The sequence below is a fragment of the Salmo trutta genome, chromosome 17, assembly GCF_901001165.1.
Source record: "Salmo trutta chromosome 17, fSalTru1.1, whole genome shotgun sequence".
Lineage (NCBI taxonomy): Eukaryota > Metazoa > Chordata > Actinopteri > Salmoniformes > Salmonidae > Salmo > Salmo trutta.
In genome coordinates, this window is record NC_042973.1 from 15,084,670 (window position 1) to 15,110,370 (window position 25,701).

The 25,701-nt window shown below is 41.7% G+C and overlaps 1 protein-coding gene and 1 long non-coding RNA gene across 4 annotated transcripts in view; one reads left to right on the forward strand and one right to left on the reverse strand.

Annotated features, from left to right (window-relative positions):
- pde4cb (phosphodiesterase 4C, cAMP-specific b) overlaps nucleotides 1-25,701 on the forward strand; it is a 143,450-nt gene that overhangs the window by 42,853 nt on the left and 74,896 nt on the right. The gene's annotated exons all lie outside the window — the stretch shown is intronic.
- On the reverse strand, nucleotides 11,444-11,936 carry LOC115151675 (uncharacterized). Its single transcript, XR_003867341.1, has 3 exons — nucleotides 11,884-11,936; nucleotides 11,736-11,746; nucleotides 11,444-11,523 (listed from the first exon to the last, which is right to left on the reverse strand). It is a non-coding gene; the product is annotated as an uncharacterized LOC115151675 (long non-coding RNA).

Below are 25,701 nucleotides of genomic sequence, written 5' to 3' on the forward strand. Positions count from 1 at the left end.
TATTGTAGTTGGTGTAACATGCAGTTACCAGCAGATGTTATTTCTAGTGTTCATGCATGTGTAAATTAGAGCCAACTCCCCCTTAGCTGTGGGAATTGAAACCCACCATCCCCCGTGATCACACCTCATCCTGACATACTGCGAAGGCACTATGGTGTTATATTCCCATTACCCATTACTCATGTTCTCACATGCATACTTCCTCTTAAAATTCAGTAATAACCTCAAGTGTTTTCAATTGCAGTCTGCACATTTTTTGGTTTGTTGATGTTTCGATCAGTGACCTTTTTCACTGGATTTCTTGAGAAAGGTCATATAGCGATCAATGGGTCAGGTTTGTTTTCTACAACCCCTTTCTCTTGTCTCTGCTGTATAAAAAGAATAGTGACAAGAATATACATTTCATTATGATTATACTTCCTGGGACCTTGATTTTTAGAATATGATATACCAGCCAAGATGAATATTTTCCTTGCATGAAAGATGCTATCATTGTGCTTCAGTTTCAGCTCTCTACTCTCTAGACATATTTTAGTCCCATATTGAGGCATAAGGTTTTCAGTTTCTCACACTTGAGAAACCTGAGAAATTTGTTGTGCAGCATTGCTGTTGAGTAAAGTAATTTATTTTCTCTTTTTTTCCCACGGAGTTGGCTCAAATGATGATAGCATTTTACTTCCTCTAAAGGATAGGTTAGATATAGACATTTAACCCCCTGTACCAGCACCTTCAAAAGCTGGCTTTCTCATGGAGGATGCATGGAGGACCTCTTCCACAGAATGACAAGTCTCTTTAATAACACCTGCTGTGCCTGCCTCCAGAACATGTTCCTTCCCAGAGGGTGTGGTGTAATCAAAGCAATGGCAAAAAAGTTATCAATTAAGAGCTTTTGTGCCTTCAGTCTTGTATTTGGAGTCTTGTATTTCTCACAGCAGCAGTTTTCACCAGCATTGTGTGGTGAGGAGGAAACACAGGGAGGCAGAAAAGAAGGTGACACTGCTTTGGAGATGAGAGTTGCTAGAGATGTAAGTCCCTACTCACAGAAGGCTTCACTGATAGGGATGCTGTGGTACTGTTATATTAGCGGCAAATAGGAAAGTAGCAAGGATGCCTCTCCAGCTACAATTCTACTGACTATATGGTTCTTTTGTATGGATGTTGCACTTGCCTTGTCATTGGATGAAAGCTTGCATTTACAGATTTTAGCTTTGGAAAACCACAAGGGGGAGGGGGGTGGCGGTAAAATGATTTATGTGTGACAATACTTTTAATTTTTATTTTTTTTCTCGCTTTTTAACCATTCATTTTATGGTAATATTAGATATTTGCTTTATGATCATCTATATGAAAACAACTATATGATCTGAGCAGTAGGGAAAAAAGGCTTACTTTTGTAAATGCACAGTATGTGCACACACTCTAGATGTAACCAAGGTCATTAATTCCATAATGCTGCACAATTCATCTGTACTATACACCCTTAATAGCACACTCATTGCAGATCCATGTGCAAGGAAGGTCACTGACATATCCATAGTTCTAGCTCTCTTTCTGAATAAATGCACACTTTGCTTTTGAGGTGCTCTTGGTTGTCTAGGAGATGCTGCAGAGTGTAACCGACATACGGGTTCAGAATGGTGAAGGCTGCTATGGCAGAGCATGCCTGTGTTCTGGTGATGACATCCAATGCACAACAGTGTCTTGTAACACACCAACTACAAGTTCTGAACTCAATAACCATACTTTACTTAACATATGCACTGGGTACAATGAACACCTTCCTAATATTGAGTTGGATCCCCCCTTTTGCCTTCAGAACAGCCTCAATTTGTCGGGGCATGGACTCTACAAGGTGTCAAGCATACCACAGGGATGCTGGCCCATGTTGACGACAATACTTCCCACAGTGTCAAGTTAGCTGGATGTCCTTTGGGTGGTGGACAATTCTTGATACACATGGGAAACTGTTGAGCGTGGATAACCCAGCAGTGTTGGTTACAAAATAGGTTACAACTCCTGGTGTGCCTGACACCTACTACCATACCCCATTCAAAGGCACTTAAAACGTTTGTGTTCGCCTCCCGAGTGGCATAGTGGCCTAAGGCACTGCATCGGAGTGTTAGCTGTGCCGCTGGAGATTCTGGGTTCGAGTCCAGGCTCTGTCGCAGCCGACCGCGACCAGGAGACCCATGGGGCGGCACACAATTGGCCCAGCGAACTCATGACTCTTGTGCCGGCCGCAGTGCACGCTGACAGAGTCGCCAGGTGCACGGTGTTTCCTCCGACACATTGGTGCGGCTGGCTTCTGGGTTAAGTGGGCATTGTGTCAAGAAGCAGTGCGGCTTGGTTTGGTTTCGGAGGACGCACGGCTCTCGACCTTCACCTCTCCTGAGTCTGTACGGGAGTTGCGGCGATGAGACAAGATTTTAACTACCAATTGGATACTACGAAATTGGGGAGAAAACGGGGTAAAAAAATAAACTTGTTCCCCATTCACCCTCTGAATGGCACACATACACAATCCATGTCTCAGTTTGATTTGATTTGAGTTGTCTCAAGGCTTAAAAATCCTTCTTTAACCGGTCTCTTCCCCCCCTACACTGATTTGAAGTGGATTTAACAAGTGACATCAATAAGGGATCATAGCTTTCAGCTGGTCAGTCTGTCATGGAAAGAGCAGGTGTTCCTAATTTTTGTCCACGCAGTGTATATCAGAGGGGACATAAAGCGTTGATAAAAAAAGGTAAATATTAAGAGACTACCTTACTACACTGTTCCTGGACTTAAAAGCACTATCAATCGAGATTCCACAATGAGCATGCTTTTCAGTCCAGAAGTAGGTTAATTTGATCAAGTCCTTTGTGATGAAAAAAAATCCACACTGAACATAACAGATGCAAATGTTTTATCTGCAAGTTGGTCCTCTGGCTCTCCCTCTTGCAGGCCTATACCCATGAGAGGGACAGCCTTGCCAGGGCTTGGAGGCTCTAGTCTAGTCCATAGAGGCTTATCACTGCCATCTCTGGTTGACAGGCAGTGAGACAGTACTGTAAGTTCTTGTCTTATCCGAAGGAGGAGGTTTCCATATTGGACCCACTTACTGTATACAGTGTACCCTCGGTTCCAAGAGAGGATTTGACTATTATTTGATTGTTCCATCTGGGCTTCGAAAGCTCTGGGTTACATTTGCTCCATGACATTCTGAGACCATTATCTTACACTCCTTGTCCTTTCTCAGTTACCCTTTAGGTAATATAATTGAACTTTCAAAAATCAAATCACTCTGAAGGTTCTCCTCCACTTGGAGTCTTAACACGTGTTTGTGTAAACCTGTGGTTGTGTGTTTGAAACATTTGTATGTGTGTAGTAGTATATGTACATGTGTTTAGACCTGTGTGGGCTATGTGTATGTCGGCATTGGTGTGTGTCTTTGAAACGGTGTGTCTGTTGTGTTTGTGTGGCAGTTAAGTGACTCAGTTTTGAAATAAGTGTCACGCGCATCCAGAGGTGAGTCATTTAGAGGACATGAGTTATAATAACAGTTTTGATTAACTCAAAACAGCTGATTAAATCATTATTATCAACCGGGTTGTTTGAGCCCTGGATGCTAATTGGCTAAAAGCCGTGGTATGAGACAATACTTGTTTACTGCTCTAATTACGTTGGTAACCTGTTTATAATAGCATTAAGGCGCCTTGTGGGATTTGTGGTATATAGCCAATACAGTGGCGGTCGGTGATGTTTAAGATTAGGGAGGACATTTGTTTAGCATGGCCTTATTTGTATTACAGCATATTGGATGACGCATTCATATTCCATTCACCCCGTTTAACATAACATCGATAGGTTTAGGCTACTACATGATACTCAAATTGGCCCTATACGCATCATGAGGTTGCTACAAATGAAAGTTTATAACGTAGGTGCACAGGTCTAGAGACGAGTTGCAGTTTGTTTAACACTTTTTTTGCTTACTACATGATTGCATGTGTTATTTCATAGTTTTGATGTCTTCACTATTATTTTACACTGTAGAAAATAGTCAAAATAAAGTAAAACCCTTGGTATAGTTTTATCTAAAAAGTATAACTTTAATGTTTCACTTTTATTATTTTTATGAAATTCACTGAGTAAGATGGTCTTCCCCTTCCTCCTGAGTAGCCTCCACTGGACTAATATACCACGGCTAAGGACTGTATCCTGGCACTCTGCGTTGCGTCGTGCATAAGAACAGCCCTTAGTAGTGGTATATTGGCCATATACCATACCCCCTCGGCCTTATTGCTTAATTATCCTGTCTATGTCTAGAAGGATAAACAGCATTCATAACCAAATAGGGCACTATTTTCTGTCCTCAAATGGCAATAGAGAAAGTAGATCTGATCAGAGGCTGTTTATACTGTAGTACTTGGTCAATCCAATCACATACTACATTCTATTCATGCATATTGGATACACCAGTGGAGGATCCACAGAGGAGGAAGGGGAGGACCATCCTCATTGAATTTCTGAAAAATAAAAATAACAAAACAATAAAGTAATAATTTTTTGATAAAACAATACTAAATATGGGTTAAGCGGGCGGGTGCTAAGAAGCACGATTTGGCAGGACATGTTTTGGAGGACGCATGACTCGACCTTCGCCTCCTGAAGCCCGTTGGGGAGTTGCAGCGATGACACAGATCGAAAAAGGTGGTAAACCCCCCCCCCCCAAAAGATACTAAATATATTCACATCACCAGATAATTTATTAAAACAAACTGTTTTGCAATGAAGGTCTACAGTAGCCTCAATAGCACTCTGTAGGGTAGCACCATGGTGCAGCCGGAGGACAGCTAGTTTCCATCCTCCTCTGGGTACATTGACTTCAATACAAACAGGATCATGGTTCCCACCCCGTTCCATAGACTTACACAGTAATTATGACAACTTCCGGAGGATGTCCTCCAACCTATCAGAGCTCTTGCAGCATTTTATAATTTTTTTTGCTACCATTTTTTGCTGTTGTTGCATGAACTGACTTGTTGTCCACCCAATCAAGGGATCAGGGAATGAATAGTACTGAAAGCATAAGCTACATCTAGCTAGCACTGCAGTGAATAAAATGTGGTCAGTAGTTGACTTAGAGAAAGACAGTACGAGAGAGAGCGATGACAGCTGCACATATGCCCAGGCCGTGAGAAGAGCAACAGGCCCAACCCCTGCTAATGCACCCCCCCAAGCCCCATCTTGCGACCTAAGAGGTATGTTTCAGATGCTCAACATGCTCTGCTCACACCTACCACACGAAAACACTAGACACTATGGAACACAAAACTTTTACTATCTCATTCTGAAATATAGAAGGTCTGAGGTCATCTGCCTTTGGTCTAAAGAGCAGGAACCCAAACTTCAACAAAGAAATTGGAAATACAGACGTTGTCATCCTACAAGAAACATGGTATAGAGGAGACGGACCCACTGGTTGCCCTCTAGGTCCCATCCACTAAACCACCTGGTGTGAAACAGGGAAAAGACTGGGGGTATGCTAATTTGGTGTAGAGCAGACCTAACCTACTCTGTTAAATTAGTCAAAACAGGAACATTTTACATCTGGCTAGAAATGAATGAGGAAATTATCTCAACAGAGAAAAATGTCCTTGTGTGCTACCTATATCCCCCCAATATAATCCCCATACTTTAACGATGACAGCTTCTCCATCCTAGAGGGGGAGATCCACCATTTCCAGGCCCAGGGACATGTACTAGTCTGTGGCGACGTAAATGCCAGAACTGGACAAGAAGCTGAAACTCTCAGCACGCAGGGGGACAAACACCTACCATAGAGGTGACAGTATTCCCTCCCAAATATGGCCCCTTGACACAACTATGACAAAACAACCATCAAAAATAGGTTACAACTCCTGCAGCTCTGTCGCACGCTGGGTCTGTACATAGTCAATGGTTGTCTTCAAGAAGACACCTATGGTAGGTACACCTACAGCTCAATCCCTTGGCAGTAGTACTGTAGATTACTTTATCACTGACCTCAACCCAGAGTATCTCAGAGCGTTCACAGTCAGCCCACTAACACCCCATTCAGATCACAGCAAAATCACAGAACAGAGCAATACTCAATCATGAGGCATCAAGGCAAAAGGAACTGCACAATATTAAGAAATGCTATATATGGAAGGAAAGTGGTGTAAAAACCTACCCAAAAACAATTAGGCAACAACAAATTCAATCCCTTTTTTGACAACTTCCTGCGGACCAAACATTTCACTGTAATAATGATAGGTGTAAACTTGACAGTAGAAAGCCTAAACAGTATATTTGACCTTTCAGCTTCCCTATCAAATCTACAAATTTCAAGCAGACAACTTAAGAAAATTAACAACAATGACAAATGGATTGATGAAGAATGCAAAAACCTAAAAAGAAATTGGGAAACCTATCCAACCAAAAACATAGAGACCCAGAAAACCTGAGTCTTTGCCTTCACTATTGTGAATCACTAAAACAATACAGAAATGCACTACGGAAAAGAAGGAACATCAGCTCAATATAATTGAAGAATCCATAGAATCTAACCAGTTCTGTGAAAATTGGAACACACTGTACATCTTCATGTTGTTGTTTGTTTAGTGAGGGGAAAAAAGTATTTGATCCCCTGCTGATTTTGTACATTTGCCCACTGACAAAGAAATGATCAGTCTATAATTTTAATGGAAGGTTTATTTGAACAGTGAGAGACAGAATAACAACAACAAAAAATCCATGTCAAAAATGTTATAAATTGATTTGCATTTTAATGAGGGAAATAAGTATTTGACCCCCTCTCAATCAGAAAGATTTCTGGCTCCCAGGTGTCTTTTATACAGGTAACGAGCTGAGATTAGGAGCACACTCTTAAAGGGAGCGCTCCTAATCTCAGTTTGTTACCTGTATAAAAGACACCTGTCCACAGAAGCAATCAATCAATCAGATTCCAAACTCTCCACCATGGCCAAGACCAAAGAGCTCTCCAAGGATGTCAGGGACAAGATTGTAGACGTACACAAGGCTGGAATGGGCTACAAGACCATCGCCAAGCAGCTTGGTGAGAAGGTGACAACAGTTGGTGCGATTATTCGCAAATGGAAGAAACACAAAAGAACTGTCAATCTCCCTTGGCCTGGGGTTCCATGCAAGATCTCACCTCATGGAGTTGCAATGATCATGAGAACGGTGAGGAATAAGCCCAGAACTACACAGTAGGATCTTGTCAATGATCTCAAGGCAGCTGGGACCATAGTCACCAAGAAAACAATTGGTAACACACTACGCCGTGAAGACTGAAATCCTGCAGCGCCCACAAGGTCCCCCTGCTCAATAAAGCACATATACATGCCCGTCTGTAGTTTGCCAATGAACATCTGAATGATTCAGAGGACAACTGGGTGAAAGTGTTGTGGTCAGATGAGACCAAAATGGAGCTCTTTTGGCATCAACTCAACTCGCCGTGTTTGGAGGAGGAGGAATGCTGCCTATGACCCCACGAACACCATCCCCACCGTCAAACATGGAGGTGGAATCATTATGCTTTGGGGGTGTTTTTCTGCTAAGGGGACAGGACAACTTCACCGCATCAAAGGGACGATGGATGGGGCCATGTACCATCAAATATTGGGTGAGAACCTCCTTCCCTCAGCCAGGGCATTGAAAATGGGTTGTGGATGGGTATTCCAGCATGACAATGACCCAAAACACATGGCCAAGGCAACAAAGGAGTGGCTCAAGAAGAAGCACATTAAGGTCCTGGAGTGGCCTAGCCAATCCCATAGAAAATCTGTGGAGGGAGGTGAAGGTTCGAGTTGCCAAACGTCAGCCTTGAAACCTTAATGACTTGGAGAAGATCTGCAAAGAGGAGTGGAACAAAATCCCTCCTGAGATGTGTGCAAACCTGGTGGCCAACTACAAGAAACGTCTGACCTCTGTGATTGCCAACAAGGGTTTTGCCACCAAGTACTAAGTCATGTTTTGCAGAGGGGTCAAATACTTATTTCCCTCATTAAAATGCAAATCAATTTATAACATTTTTGACGTGTTTTTCTGGATTTTTTTGTTGTTATTCTGTCTCTCACTGTTCAAATAAACCTACCATTAAAATTACAGACTGATCATTTCTTTATCAGTGGGCAAACGTACAAAATCAGCAGGGGATCAAATACTTTTTTCCCTCACTGTATCTATCTAATGGATAAACTACTTTGCCAATCTTTTTGGCTCTATAACAACGAACGAACAGCAAAAACATATACATGATCAATTACAAATCTAAGAATCAGCTATTGAAGACCTCCAGAACCCACTGGATTCTCCAATTACATTGAATGAACTACAGGACAAAATACAAACCTTCCAACCCAGAAAGGCCTGTGGTGTTGATGGTATCCCACATTAAACTATAAAATATACAGACCACAAATTCCAATTGGCTATACTTAACCTCTTTAACATCATCCTTAGCTCTGGCATCTTCCCCAATATTTAGAACCAAGGACCGATAACCCCAATCCACAAAAGTGTAGATAAATTTGACCCAAATAACTACGGTGGGATATGCGTCAACAGCAACTTTGAGAACATCCTCTGCATTATCATTAACAGCAGACTTGTACATTTCCTCAGTGAAAACAACATATTTAATTGACAAACAAACAAACCAAAACAAAGGCAACGTCTTCTCATGCTTTGTTGACATAAAAAATATTTTGACTCAATTTGGAAAGGGGGTCTGCTATACAAATTGATGGAATGTTGTGTTGGGGGAAAAACATAAAGTCCATGTACCCTAACAAGTGTGCGGTTAATATTGGCAAAAAATACACACATTTATTTCAACAAGGCCATGGGGTGAAACAGGGATGTAGTTTAAGCCCCACCCTCTTCAACGTATATATGTATACACACTGCTCAAAAAATAAAGGGAACACTTAAACAACACAATGTAACTCCAAGTCAATCACACTTCTGTGAAATCAAACTGTCCACTCAGGAAGCAACACTGATTGACAATAAATTTCACATGCTGTTGTGCAAATGGAATAGACAACAGGTGAAAATTATAGGCAATTAGCAAGACACCCCCAATAAAGGAGTGGTTCTGCAGGTGGTGACCACAGACCACTTCTCAGTTCCTATGCTTCCTGGCTGATGTTTTGGTCACTTTTGAATGCTGGCGGTGCTTTCACTCTAGTGGTAGCATGAGATGGAGTCTACAACCCACACAAGTGGCTCAGGTAGTGCAGCTCATCCAGGATGGCACATCAATGCGAGCTGTGGCAAGAAGGTTTGCTGTTTCAGCGTAGTGTCCAGAGCATGGAGACGCTACCAGGAGACAGGCCAGTACATCAGGAGACGTGGAGGAGGCCGTAGGAAGGCAACAACCCAGCAGCAGGACCGCTACCTCCGCCTTTGTGCAAGTAGGAGCAGGAGGAGCACTGCCAGAGCCCTGCAAAATGACCTCCAGCAGGCCACAAATGTGCATGTGTCTGCTCAAATGGTCAGAAACAGACTCCATGAGGGTGGTATGAGGGCCCGACGTCCACAGGTGGGGGTTGTGCTTACAGCCCAACACCGTGCAGGACGTTTCGCATTTGCCAGAAAACACCAAGATTGGCAAATTCGCCACTGGCGCCCTGTGCTCTTCACAGATGAAAGCAGGTTCATACTGAGCACGTGACAGACGTGACAGAGTCTGGAGACGCCGTGGAGAACGTTCTGCTGCCTGCAACATCCTCCAGTATGACCGGTTTGGCGGTGGGTCAGTCATGGTGTGGGGTGGCATTTCTTTGGGGGGCCGCACAACCCTCCATGTGCTCGCCAGAGGTAGCCTGACTGCCATTAGGTACCGAGATGAGATCCTCAGACCCCTTGTGAGACCATATGCTGGTGCGGTTGGCCCTGGGTTCCTCCTAATGCAAGACAATGCTAGACCTCATGTGGCTGGAGTGTGTCAGCAGTTCCTGCAAGAGGAAGGCATTGATGCTATGGACTGGCCCGCCCGTTCCCCAGACCTGAATCCAATTGAGCACATCTGGGACATCATGTCTCGCTCCATCCACCAACGCCACGTTGCACCACAGGCTGTCCAGGAGTTGGCGGATGCTTTAGTCCAGGTCTGGGAGGAGATCCCTCAGGAGACCATCCGCCACCTCATCAGGAGCATGCCCAGGCATTATAAGGAGGTCATACAGGCACGTGGAGGCCACACACACTACTGAGCCTCATTTTGACTTGTTTTAAGGACATTACATCAAAGTTGGATCAGCCTGTAGTGTAGTTTTCCACTTTAATTTTGAGTGCGACTCCAAATCCAGACCTCCATGGGTTGATAAATTGGATTTCCATTGATTATTTTTGTGTGATTTTGTTGTCAGCCCATTCAACTATGTAAAGAAAAAAGTATTTAATAAGATTATTTCATTCATTCAGATCTAGGATGTGTTATTTTAGTGTTCCCTTTATTTTTTGGAGCAGTGTATATATCTCAATAAATTGGCAAGGGTTCTAGAACAGTCTGCAGCACCAGGCCTCAACCTACTCGAATCTGAAGTCGAACGTATACTGTTTGCTGATGATGTGGTGCTTCTGTCCCCAACCAAGGAGGTCCTGCATCAGCACCTAAACCTTAAGTACCCCTGACTGCAGTGTGAAATTCGGGGCTGGGCTCAATGTGGGCTGAGTCAAACATTTGACCCCGCCCACATTTTTTTGTCTCTCTGAGGTTTGATAGTCACACACTGAATACAAACACACACGTTTGCGCAAGGCACACGTTGAATACAAACGCATTTCATTTTTAAAGATCCTAAGAAATATTATATAAAGTGGAACCAGCACGTGTTGTAACAATGTTTGCTTCATGCTATATTTGAGACAAGCTGCTGATATTGTTGCAGTGAACAACAGACTTGTTATGTTAAAATTGTGTTGATGAAGTTTATTACTTTAATTATATTATTTAATTGAGCATATATATACAGTTACTACCTATCCTGATTTATGCTATTTACTTTCCTCATGAGAATGGAGACAGACTATACCATATAGACATACTGACAAGCTGAATGTGCTTTGTACATTAAGTTATACCAGCTCCAGTAAAGAGATCAGAGACTCGGGTGACTTTTACGTCAACTTTACTAAACAACATAACACAATTAACAATTAACACAGCAGAAAAAAACAAGGTTTGACCACTCTTCAACAATGGCTTCACTCCTGCTCCTCAAAAGAGGCAAAGACAGTAACTTTCTTGTCAACTGCCTCCACATAGAACATCACATAATCTCTCTGTAACTGGAACATGAATGGTTCCTTGAGGATAATATTTTCCTCTTCATCCAGTTCATCATACAACTGTAGTTCTTCAAGGGTTGTAATGCGGTCTTCCCCGTCCATCCCAATTACACTAGGGATGGAAACAGTGCCTTTAAATGTTTGACGTTCGCACCACCTTGCTGCCTCTAGGGTGTCCCTTAGAAGAACATCTGCTTCCTTGAAGAAAAAGGAAGAATAAATATTAAGAGTATTGCCTCATTGGGTGATCAAGTCAAATTCCACCCCACTTTCACAATACCACCATGCAAACAAAAGCCACTATTACTAAAGGGGTTTTCAGTGATATCTGTAACTACTAAACAGTCATCACAAATATTATATCTTGCTATGCATCAAGCCTTCAGCATTACACACAGTAGACTACCTACCCAGTTCACAGCTCCCAGTTGGCCGTGCATTTTGTTTTCAGTATCGTCTAGAAAGAAAACAGATTGTGGTCATTAAATAATGTAAGGGAACCTCTAGGGATGTGTGTACAAGAATGCACCTTACTTTAGCTAATAGCCTGTACAGTACCTGATCCTGCAGAGCTGGATGCTGATGTGACATGCTGTGACTTCTTGGGGGGGACATCTTCTACATCAACCTGAAATATATACCACTCATCATATGAGAGGTGTGGGGGGGTTTAAGTCTTTAAACATTGGTTTAAGACTATACTACTCATCATATGACACCTCCTACCTGTAGTGTTTTGTTTTCGCCACCTTTTTCCATCTTTCAACCTCTCTTCAGACCTTAGTGAGTGAATAACATACGTTACATACAGTTGAAGTCGGAAGTTTACATACACCTTAGCCAAATACATTTAAACTCAATTTTCCACAATTCCTGACATTTAATCCTAGTAAAAATTCCATGTCTTAGGCCAGTTAGTATCACCACTTTATTTTAAGAATGTGAAATGTCAGAATAATAATATAATTATTTATTTCAGCTTTTATTTCTTTCATCACATTCCCAGTGGTCCAGAAGTTTACATATTCAATTAGTATTTGGTAGCATTGCCTTTAAATTGTTTAACTTCGGTCAAATGTTTCGGGTAGCCTTCCACAAGCTTCCCGCAATAAGTTGGGTGAATTTTGGCCCATTCCTCCTGACAGAGCTAGTGTAACTGAGTCAGGTTTGTAGGCCTCCTTGCTCGCACACACTTTTTCAGTTCTGCCCACAAATGTTCTATGGGATTGAGGTCAGGGCTTTGTGATGGCCACTTCAATACCTTGACTTTGTTGTCCTTAAACCATTTTGCCACAACTTTGGAAGTATGCTTGGGGTCATTGTCCATTTGGAAGACACATTTGCGACCAAGCTTTAATTTCCTGACTGATGTCTTGAGATGTTGCATCAATATATCCACATAATTTCCCTACCTCATGATGCCATCTATTTTGTGAAGTGCACCAGTCCCTCCTGCAGCAAAGCACCCCCACAACACGATGCTGCCACCCCCGTGCTTCACGGTTGGGATGGTGTTCTTCGGCTTGCAAGGCTCCCCCTTTTTCCTCCAAACATAATGATGGTCATTATGGCCAACAGTTCTATTTTTGTTTCATCAGACCAGAGGATATTTCTCCAAAAAGTACCATCTTTGTCCCCATGTGCAGTTGCAAACCGTAGTCTGGCTTTTTTATGGCGGTTTTGGAGCAGTGGCTTCTTCCTTGCTGGGCGGCCTTTCAGGTTATGTCGATATAGGACTCGTTTTACTGTGGATATAGATACTTTTGTACCTGTTTCCTCCGTAGCATCTTCACAAGATCCTTTGCTGTTGTTCTGGGATTGATTTGCACTTTTTGCACCAAAGTACGTTCATCTTTAGGAGACAGAACGCGTCTCCTTCCTGAGTGGTATGACGGCTGCGTGGTCCCATGGTGTTTATACTTGCGTACTATTGTTTGTACAGATGAACGTTGTACCTTCAGGCATTTGGAAATTGCTCCCGAGGATGAACTGGACTTGTGGAGGTCTACAATTTGTTTTCTGAGGGCTTGGCTGATTTCTTTTGATTTTCCCATAATGTCAAGCAAAAGAACACTGAGTTTGAAGGTAGGCCTTGAAATACATCCACAGGTACACCTCCAATTGACTCAAATGATGTCAATTAGCCTATCAGAATCTTCTAAAGCCATGACATCATTTTCTGGAATTTTCCAAGCTGTTTAAAGGCACAGTCAACTGAGTGTATGTAAACTTCTGACCCAATGGATATGTGATACAGTGAATTATAAGTGAAATAATTTGTCTGTAAACAATTGTTGGAAAAATGACTTGTCATGCACAAAGTAGATGTCCTAACCGACTTGCCAACACTATAGTTTGTTAACAAGAAATTTGTGGAGTGGTTGAAAAAGAGTTAATGACTCCAACCTAAGTGTATGTAAACTTCCGACTTCAACTGTATATCTGGAATTCCAGCCATACCACAGGTAATACAAGTTTGTACCTCTATTTCAGATGTTGCACAGTCGATTCCCTCTTACAACATGGAGAATATGTATCATGTAACTACACACAAATATTAAACCAATCGTGCCATTCTGCTGAATAAACCTTGTTAATCAATCATCTCTTATTACAGTATGTTGGGTGTTCTAAGAAGTTCTATGAGATGTTCTGTGTATGTATCACAAAGGCCACAGGCAGGTCATGAGGTAGACAGATGCATCATAACTGGTGGTGGTGATCTTGGTATTATCATTTTTCTCAGGCTCTGAAGTCAGTTGGTTTCTCCTCTCCCTTCTCTTCGAGTCTGAATGTGGTTGAAAAACGAATTGTAATGACTCCATCCTAAGTGTATGTAATCTTCTGACTTCAACTGTACATGAAATATGAAAATATATTCAGGTCAGTCTGGCTACAGTGAAGCTAGTGATTTTAAGGATGCAAATAAAAAGTTTTTATAATGTTCAAGACTTACGGCATGGGAAAGTTCTGCAGGAGAACTCGGAACCACCATCGCCTAATTTCCTGCATGTTTTCCTTTTGAAAAAGAAATCACACAATCGGAAGGGTATCCCAAAAAACATTATATCCAGTAGTGATGAGAATTTCATAATTTATACATACCTCAGTGAAATCACACTGTGCTTCCATTGCAATGTACAGAGTGTACTGTAAGTTAAGAAAGAGTAACTTAGTTTGATAGTTATGATAACAACAATAATGATAATAATACCACCCCCCCCTCCAGGAATATATTTCAGGATGTAGAAGTAGTCACATCAGCATCCAGCTCTGCAGGAGTTTGATGTATGAATTGTGTATTTAGTGTAAAAACTGTAAGAAATAGGTCCCAAAAAGTGTTAAGAATAATAAACAAGAAAAAGTATGAGCAATAACAATAGAACATAACATTTGACATACCAATTAGGATCTGGCAAAAAATCATGCTGCAAGCACAGAAATAATAATAACTTTTCATATGTTATAACAGAAAATAGGACTAAAATAATATACTGAATAGTCAGCATCTTACCATCAAAACAAACACACCACAGTTGTTTGAGAAACCTAGCTTTGGTAGGCCCTGTGGTGTGAACAAGGTACAATTTTCAATAAAAAAATGACAATCAAATGGTACAGTTCAGTAGAATAATTGTAAAGGAATATCTAACCTGAACATCATCCACACCAAAAGTCCTCCAATGTCCAGGGGACAAGATCAGAGCAATGTTTCTGTGAACACCGTGTATGTGAAAGTAAAGAAAAAGTACAATTCAACAGCTTTTTATACTCCAGCATGCATACACATTTTGAATAAAGTTGGAACTGAATTAGGCCAAGTATTCTTCACAACATGTATGGGTGTTGCTGGACCAGAAAATGTATTTTTGACTGCAAACACCATTTCTCACATCAATGCACTCACATGCCAAAAATCTTTCCTTGGACACTGTTTCAAAGCAATGTGTATGCGTTCTTCGTAAATGTGTTTTGAAGTTTTTCTTATTTAACTTCAGTTTGCAGTGTGGACAAGTTACAATGACTTTTCTTGATTTGCCATGTATGTTGGGACCAGGTGATTTCATTTTTGTATGTAGGCTGTGTAGACTCGCTATGTGTAACTAAGGGAATGGCATCAACGATACACATTTAGAGCCAGCCAAACACAACAAGGCATACATTGAAGAAACACAGAAAATCAAAGATCAAATCGATTACATAACTGTACATGTAAACCTAGGCTTACTGCTCAAGTAGGCAAATTTGGCCAAATAAGATTCCCTCATTGTAAGTAATTAGCTAGCTCACGTGCAAAACGGTGCTATTGCTAATTAGCTAGCTCAAGTGAAAATGGGTGCTAATTAATGCTATGCTAACATCGGTGCAGTAGTTGGTTATATAAAAATATACCACTGCACTGATATAACATGAATATTGCAAAGTACATTATGCATAATGACAGTCTCTTTCTTCCACAGTTTATATTTTTATCCATGTAGGTTAGGTTCGATTTAAGATTCGCTTTCATTGACATTGATACTTAGATGTGGACCTCAACTTGGGTGACCTTGAAGGAGACGGGAAGGGTTCAGGTTAAACACGCTTGACTCCGCCCACATTGAGCCCAGCCCCGAACTGCACACTGCAGTCAGGGGCTCCTCAAACCTTCTGCACAGATTCTGTCAGACCTGGGCTCTGACACTACATCTCAGTAAGACAAAAATAATGGTGTTCCAAAAAAGGCCCAGTTGCCAGGACCACAAATACAAATTCCGTCTGGACACCGTTGCCCTAGAGTACACAAAAAACTATACCTCAGCCTAAACATCAGTGCCACAGGTAACTTCCACAAAGCTGTGCATGATCTGAGAGACGAGGCAAGAAGGTCCTTCTATCAAAAGGAACTTAACATTTGACATAACAAATTAGGATCTGGCAAAAAAATCTTGAATCAGGACTGCAACACAATTAGATGCAAATAAATCATGAGAAAACAAAAAGATAATTACTTGACACATTGGAAAGAATTAAGGAAAAAACAGAGCAAACTAGAATGCTATTTGGCCCTAAACAGAGAGTACAGTCGTGGCCAAAAGTTTTGAGAATGACACAAATATTAATTTCCACAAAGTTTGCTGCTTCAGTGTCTTTAGATATTTTTGTCAGATGTTACTATAGAATACTGAAGTATAATTTCAAGCATTTCATAAGTGGCAAAGGCTTTTATTGACAATTACATGAAGTTGATGCAAAGAGTCCATATTTGCAGTATTGACCCTTCTTTTTCAAGACCTCTGCAATCTGCCCTGGCATGCTGTCAATTAACTTCTGGGCCACATCCTGACTGATGGCAGCCCATTCTTGCATAATCAATGCTTGGAGTTTGTCAGAATGTGTGGGTTTTTGTTTGTCCATCCGCCTCTTGAGGATTGACCACAAGTTCTCAATGGGACTAAGGTCGGGGAGTTTCCTGGCCATGGACCCAAAATATCAATGTTTTGTTCCCCGAGCCACTTAGTTATCACTTTTGCCTTATGGCAAGGTGCTCCATCATGCTGGAAAGGCATTGTTCGTCACCAAACTGTTCCTGGATGGTTGGTAGAAGTTGCTCTCGGAGGATGTGTTGGTACGATTCTTTATTCATGGCTGTGTTCTTAGGCAAAATTGTGAGTGAGCCCACTCCCTTGGCTGAGAAGCAACCCCACACATGAATGGTCTCAGGATGCTTTACTGTTGGCATGACACAGGACTGATGCTAGCGCTCACCTTGTCTTCTCCGGACAAGCTTTTTTCCGGATGCCCCAAACAATTGGAAAAGGGGATTCATCAGAGAAAATGACTTTACCCCAGTCCTCAGCAGTCCAATCCCTGTACCTTTTACAGAATATCAGTCTGTCCCTGATGTTTTTCCTGGAGAGAAGTGGCTTCTTTGCTCCCCTTCTTGACACCAGGCCATCCTCCAAAGGTATTCGCCTCACTGTGCGTGCAGACGCACTCACACCTACCTGCTGCCATTCCTGAGCAAGCTCTGTACTGGTGGTGCCCCGATCCTGCAGCTGAATCAACTTTAGGAGATGGTCCTGGTGTTTGCTGGACTTTCTTGGGTGCCCTGAAGCCTTCTTCACAACAATTGAAGTTATTGACGATCTGATAAATGGTTGATTTAGGTGCAATCTTACTGGCAGCAATATCCTTGCCTGTGAAGCCCTTTTTGTGCAAAGCAATGATGACGGCACGTGTTTCCTTGCAGGTAACTGTGATTTGACAGAGGAAGAACAATGATTCCAAGCACCACCCTCCTTTTGAAGCTTCCAGTCTGTTATTCGAACTCAATCAGCATGACAGAGTGATCTCCAGCCTTGTCCTCGTCAACACTCACACCTGTGTTAACGGGAGAATCACTGACATGATGTCAGCTGGTCCTTTTGTGGCAGGGCTGAAATGCAGTGGAAATATTTTTGGGGAATTCAGTTCATTTGCATGGCAAAGAGGGACTTTGCAATTAATTGCAATTCATCTGATCACTCTTCATAACATTCTGGAGTATATGCAAATTGCCATCATACAAACTGAGGCAGTTTTGTAAAAATTGATATTTGTGTCATTCTCAAAACCTTTGGCCACGACTGTACACAGTGCCAGAATACATGACTACTGTGAATGACCCAAAATGAAGGAAATCTTTGACCTATGTACAGACTCAGTGAGCATAGCCTTGCTATTGAGAAAGGCCGCAAAAGGCAGACCTGGCTCTCAAGAGAAGACAGGCTATGTGCACGCTGCCCACAAAATGAGGTGGAAACTGAGCTACACTTCCTAACCTCCTGCCAAATGTATGACCATATTAGAGACACATATTTCCCTCAGATTACACAGACCCACAAAGAATTTGAAAATGAATCCAATTTTGATAAACGCCCATATCTATTGGGTGAAATACCACAGTGTGTAATCACAGCAGCAAGGTTTGTGATCTGTTGCCACAAAAAAGGGAAGCCAGTGAAGAACAAACACCATTGTAAATACAACCTATATTTATGTTTATTTATTTTCCCTTTTGTACTTTAACTAGGGAGAGGGAGAGAGAGGGAGTCATGCTGTTTGTATGTGGCTGCTATCAAAGTGAACTGTGTTTTACGTGTGATCAGTGGTGTATTCATTCCACCGATACTTTAAACGGAAGCAAATGAAACGGGGGTAAACATACCGGAAGTTGTCCAATAGAAACTTGTTTGCAACTGTTCGACTAATGATTACACCCTCGATCAGCTAGATGCAGTCAAGAATGTGCAAGGCGGTATTAAATGTGTCAATGTCTGTCACCTTGATTACTCAAATTTCTTTTGACTTGTGCACCTACGTTGTAGAATTTGATTTATAGGCTCGGTTTTAGCAACATCATCATGGGTATAGGTAAAATTTGAGTATCATGTAGTAGCCTAAACCTATTGATGTTACATTGAGCTGGTTGAATGAAATCTGACTGACAGTCATCCACTATGCTGTAATAGAAATAAGGCCATGCTCATGAAAAAAAATATTGTCCTCCTTTATCTTAAATGGCACCATCCGCCACTGCCACACACCATGATGGCGCTAGCATTATTGACTCTTGCCTTTTATGTTTATGAATGCACACAGTACCCATCACAATTGAATGGATTACCTCGTCAATAGTATTGTTTTTTTAAATACATTTTGCGAAAAAGCTCCTAATGTAGTGATTTATGCCAACGTGCTATAGTATAAAACATTTGTGCCCCAGTATTTGAAGTTAGCCTGGCCCTAGATCGATTTAGGCTTTAGCCAACTAATGTCAGATGAGTTGGCTAAAAAGCCATACAGATCTGGGACCAGGCTGTTTGAAGTCCCTATGCATGCTCTTTTTGGTGCTTTATCCCTCACATACACTGTCAATATTCTACTATTCTAAAATTGACCTGTTGTGGGTGTCTGATGTCCGTCCTTAATTCCTCACAGATGCACATTATCGGTCTAGTTGTGATCCTAGAACACTCCATCCTGCCCTGTGAGTGTTTCCGGGTCGGAGTGCGTATGCCTTAAATGTTTCATAGATATTGACAACAAAGCGAGATGATAGTTTAGATTTGGTAATATTTGCAAAATCTTGTCACTACAACCCTGTCCAAATATGAGGTAATAGAGAGGACTTATGACAATGAGACTTAGCGTGGTGGATTTTGATTATACCAGATATTGTCTTACATACAAACGTTGTTAGTACATTAAATAATTCCAGGAATTCAGATTTAGGTCGCTTTCTAAATATAGTATAAAAAAACCATTGGAGACTGTTTAACCATTTACCATTAATTTACATAATTGCATAAAATAGGATCACAGTTTTTTTGACTTAAGGAGTCTGCAACATTCATTTCCAGACCGAGCTTTCCGGAGTATTTTAGTCTAAGGGTCATATTTGGATAGGTCTGATGCTGGCTTCTGAGTTAAGCATCAGGACAAACTCTGCTTGTATATTCTTTCAGTTTGCCCTTACCAGATTCAGGCAGTTATAGCCTGCATTTTCCTGACCCTCTTTATAAAAGCATGTTATTATTTCTAGGTAGCACATAATGTGTTATTTTTACTTTGTACTATCAAAGTCATATTGTTCCTCATCTAGCCTTAATATTACCTTAGTTTCATACTGGTTAGAACAGGAGTGGGCAAACTTTTGGGCTCCTGGGCCACATCAGGATTTTGAAATTCAACAGAGGGCCGCACAGATTTACATTTTATTTTGATTTGCTCGTCAAAATCTATTTGCAGGCCAGAGAAAGGGTAGTTATTTGACAATAGATGGGTCCATTACCATTTCTACATACTTTCTATCTGGTTTTAGACGTTCAACTGTGGCCAGGAGTTTTTTTATTTTTATTTACCCAAATTAGTAATTTCCCCCATCCCAAAAATTTATCAAATCCCTCGCCTGCCACATTTAATTGTCTGGCGGGCTGTAGTTTGCCCCCAACATAGTCTTAGTAATATTGTCTTTGGTGGTCGTGAATGTGATGTTCTATTATACTACTGATAGCATTCTGTATATATAGTGACGCGCTTATATACACAAGGTCGACAGATTAGTAAATCAGGCAGAGGGATTTACATAGCCCTTGTTCAGCTGGTTTCCAGAGGCCTTGTGTGGGGTAGATGAGGAAGGGGTCAAAAAGGGACACAAGATGGTGTCTTCTTCCATCATCCACCAACCCCATCGGAGAAGGAACACCCTCCATTTGAGATATGAGTCCAGATCGTTTGTGTTCCTCTCAAACTTTATCTCCCTTTCTCTTTTAATTGTTGGAAGAGGCCCCCTCTCATGTAACTTTGCCTTGTTAACTGAGAATAATGTAGAACCAAAAAGGCCTTGTCAGCTAAGACCTGTTCCTGAGCCTGAACACAGCAGCTCAGGCATGTGTTTGTTTAGGGAGAGTGAAAACATGGCTCTGACTGGTTAATGTTTATAGGCTTATGGACTGAGAAAGGAAATGTTTGTTCCTCTGAGGATGTGGAGGCTAGCGGCTAGCTCTCCCACGGCGCGCTAACCCCCCTGTATAACTCAGGCCGGCCATATTTAGGCAGGGGGAGGGAAGGGTCTTAGCACTATGTAAACAGAGCTTTTCCCGGAGGGTGGGGGCTCACACCGCACTTGTGTCTGTGTCTGTCAAGCAAGACCAGTAGATCACTCTACTAAGCAAGGTAGAATAGATTCTCAAACCCAAAAGATTTGAGAAACTTTTAAGGTACAGTCTCTGGAGATGAAAGTTTTCCAAGTTTATTTAAAACCTTTGACAACTCTTTGAGATGCCTGTGTATACCTTATTTGCCGGCCCCAAGGCACGGAGAACATTAAGTTAAGGAATTATTTGACAGAGCATCCTGGTGGGCTTTTCTCGGTGGAGAGAGGCAACTAAAGGTCAGAACATTGGAGCATCCCCAGCCGAGTAGAGGGGACGGGGTGTGTACACCCACGGCAGCATGAGTGAGGCACTCTGGGATAGAGTGCCGCTGTTGGAGGTGCTCTCCTCCCCCAGCAGTGTCGGTGCCGCCGCCCGAACCCAGCCCATCAAACTGAAGCCACGTTCCGCTGGGGGTTCGCCATGCGGCTCCCCCAGGATGTCCCCCCGGGACTCGCCCCGCAACTCTCCGCTCCTCTTCCGCAAGCTCCTCATGAACCGCAGCATCACCCTGCAGAGACGCTTCACCCTGTCTCACACACCCAGGTAACGATACAGTACTTTACAATACTTTACTGTACAATACTTTAGAATGAGAGACTTTACAAAAAGATACTGTAGGCTACCATACTTTACAATGAGATGCTTTAGGGTGCAATACTTTACAATACTTTGTGGTACGATACGTTACAATGAGATACTTTATTGTCCATTTGTCAGAGCTGTCTTTCTCAAATGGTGGGTTGATTCCTTGGGTGCTGGCTGAAGACTTGATTGTAGCCTGAAAGATTCGTTTTGTTGGATGGTGCCACAAGGAAAGTTGAAAGGATTTAATGGGTCACAGCGCAAACCAGTCTCCTGTTTTTCTGCACATCATTGTATGATGCCTGATAATTACCCCTTGAAGGCACTAAGATGCCAGATAGTTATGCCTTTTGAATTCCCTATGTGATGCTAAGGAAGTCAATTGAGGAGACTAATAGTTAATGCAATAGGGCTTTGTTTTGGAGTCGTCACACTTCTAGAGCTCTTTCTGTTCCACATCATGTAGTTGTCATGGGATTTGCTCGCTAACACACCCTCCTGGCCAGGTCTGAAGGTAACTCCTGAGTCTAAATCATGGGTTAATGTTTCTGTTGACGTCTCTTATGTTGGTGTCTCAATGAAGCCTTTTGTTTGTAACTCTACAGACAAGCCTCTCGTCTTCTGCCTCAGGTGTTCAGTACTGTTCAGCAGGTCAGCCATAGGTCAACACTGTGCTCTGTGTCTGATGTACCGATGCCTTATCCACTTAGCAACCTGGCTAAACAAAAGCAGAGTCACCTCTCTTCACTTGGGGGTGATTTTTAATCTGTTTCTATTATGGGCTTACTTCGTTGTTACCCGTGATTGCATGTGGTGTGCCTCTGATGTCAACACAGGTGGGATGCCACCGGCCAAATCATACTTACTGTTCAAAAGCTATACAGATCAAAGTATTCTCAAGTAGAACTCTATTGAGTTTCAATAGCTACGGATAGAAGCCTTCCCAAAACAGTTAGCAGCGTTATTTTCTGGTGGTCGGTGACGTCAAAGATGAATTTACCATGGCCAGGGTCATGACCTGCAGGTCATTAGGGAAACTTGAGGAAGCCAATAGCGTGACCCAAACCCTATAAAACCTCTGTTTACATAACGTGCTAGACCAACTCCCCTCAACTAATGATTTGCGTTCTGTGACCTTGTCCCAATTTTTTTTTCTTCATTCTTGTACAAAGTTATTGAGAGAAATGCATCCTTCATGTGATTCATCACTCATGTATGGAGTTACACACAAAGTTTTTTGAAAGGGTTAAAGCACAACATTTTTTATATTTTCAGCTCTAACTAGTAATGCATTTCCCAGAAGGGCAGGCGATGTGTGTTTTTGTAATCCAATAATTGCATAATATATCATATATTGTTAATACAACTATTTTATTTTTCATTTATTAAGGGAAGGGGATGTTTGTGTCGGCCGGGGGGTGTTGTAATTTTGTCAACAAAGCAGGATGACAGAAATATTATGGCAAGTTTTCAAACTACTGGTAGTTTCTTTAGGAAGATATATAAAGTGATCTGTGCATTTGAACAACAGCATAAATACCTTTTCTTTTGCATGTAAAAAACATAATCCTCACTCCTGCCACTGTTTAGAAAAGATGACCAACTATTTAGAATGAGCAGCCAGGTCACGAGTGAGTGTACCGGTGACAAGCAGAAGGAGAAAGCAACAAGCACAGATGTGACAAGTGAAAACGCATGATATAACTGGGGATAGCCAGCATAATGTCAAAAAGCACAATGAGCTAGCCATACTTCTGTGTTTAAGACATTAGTTCAGGCTTTAAATTGTCATGTGAGCTAGGAAACTACCGGTAGCTAGCTTTGCCGGTAGCTATCTAGCTAGCCAACTTGCTTATCGAAGGTAACTGGTTAATTTGACCCCAAAAAATCTAACCATTTCTGAATGTTCCTCAAAATTACTGTAGCTGGCTAATTTAACCATGCCTTTTAAGTCCATACAAAATGTCGCCCTGTCCACTACACTATCTATAATTAAAAGAACGGCCAGGAAAACAAAATACGGTGTGGCAAATTGTGCAGTCACAGAACAATGCTTTTTTTTTGTCCAACCAGGTCTGTGAGAAGGTTCTAGCTAGTGTATCCCTCGGTCTTTTGACTGTTGTTGGATGTGGATGTCCAGAGGCGTATTACAGAAAGATGGTTTAACAAATTCAAAAGTTGCTGAACATATCTGGCTTGTCTTAACCAGATGAAGGTATCCAGGATTTCTTGGTTCCAGAATGGCTGCTTCTTGTTTGTTATTAGGCTAAGATAAGCGCAGATCGGTTGACCTGACAACTGCCGTGTGCATGCATGCGCGTGCAACATTCAAAGAGGTCCTCATGTCGATGGCAGAATTTGTTTTATATATGGAGTCAAAAGACAAAGCCCAATATTTCACAAGTCTAGAACAAGAATCAATTGTAAAAAACATTAAACAAATATGTTCACATATCTGCAAAAAAAAAGTAATACATCTCCTGCCGCCAAAGCCAGAGAGGGAGCCTGGCAGAAAATTGCAGACGGAGTAAATAAGCAAGAGAAGTGGCACGATTCCAATATCTAATAGACCTAGCTTACACACATTGGTGATTAGTAATAATGTTTTCACTTTATAGAGCACTGTTATTGCAACGCTGGTGATATTAAGTGTCAAGGCTATAGTCTAATATGTACAGTTGAAGTCGGAAGTTTACATACACTTAGGTTGGAGTCATTAAAATTATTTTTTCAACCACTCGACACATTTCTTGTTAACAAACTATAGTTTTGGCAAGTCGGTTAGGACATCTACTTTGTGCATGATACAAGTCATTTTTCCAACAATTGTTTACAGACAGATTATTTCACTTATAATTCACTGTATCACAATTCCAGTGGGTCAGAAGTTTACATATACTGAGTTGACTGTGCCTTTAAACAGCTTGGAAAATTCCAGAAAATGATGTCATGGCTTTAGAAGATTCTGATAGGCTAATTGACATCGTTTGAGTCAATTGGAGGTGTACCTGTGGATGTATTTCAAGGCCTACCTTTAAACTCAGTGCCTCTTTGCTTGACATCATGGGAAAATCAAAAGAAATCAGAAAATACCGCAGAAAAAAATTGTAGACCTCCACAAGTCTGGTTCATCCTTGGGAGCAATTTCCAAACGCCTGAAGGTACCACGTTCATCTGTACAAAAGCTTGTGAAGATGCAAAAGTATCTATATCTACAGTAAACGAGTCCTATATCGACATAACCTGAAAGGCCGCTCAACAAGGAAGAAGCCACTGCTCCAAAACCGCCATAAAAAAGCCAGACTATGGTTTGCAACTGCACATGGGGACAAAGATTGTACTTTTTGGAGAAATGTCCTCTGGTCTGATGAAACAAAAATAGAACTGTTTGGCCATAATAACCATTGTTATGTTTGGAGGAAAAATGGGGAGGCTTGCAAGCCGAAGAACACCATCCCAATCGTGAAGCACGGGGGTGGCAGCATCATGTTGTGGAGGTGCTTTGCTGCAGGAGGGACTGGTGCACTTCACAAAATAGATGGCATCATGAGGAGGGAAATTATGTGGATATATTGATGCAACATCTCAAGACATCAGTCAGGAAGTTAAAGCTTGGTCGCAAATGGGTCTTCCAAATGGACAATGACACCAAGCATACTTCCAAAGTTGTGGCAAAATGGCTTAAGGACAACAAAGTCAAGGTATTGGAGCGACCACCACAAAGCCCTGACCTCAATCCTATAGAAAATTTGTGGGCAGAACTGAAAAAGCGTGTGCAAGCAAGGAGGCCTACACACCTGACTCAGTTACACCAGCTCTGTCAGGAGGAATGGACCAAAATTCACCCAACTTATTGTGGGAAGCTTGTGGAATGCTACCCGAACCGTTTGACCCAAGTTAAAACAATTTAAAGGAAATGCTACCAAATACTAATTGAGTGAATGTAAACTTCTGACCCACTGGGAATGTGATGAAAGAAATAAAAGTTGAAATAAATAATTCTCTACTATTATTCTCACATTTAACATTCTTAAAATAAAGTGGTGATCCTAACTGACCTAAGACAGGGAATTTTTACTAGGATTAAATGTCAGGAATTGTGAAAAACTGAGTT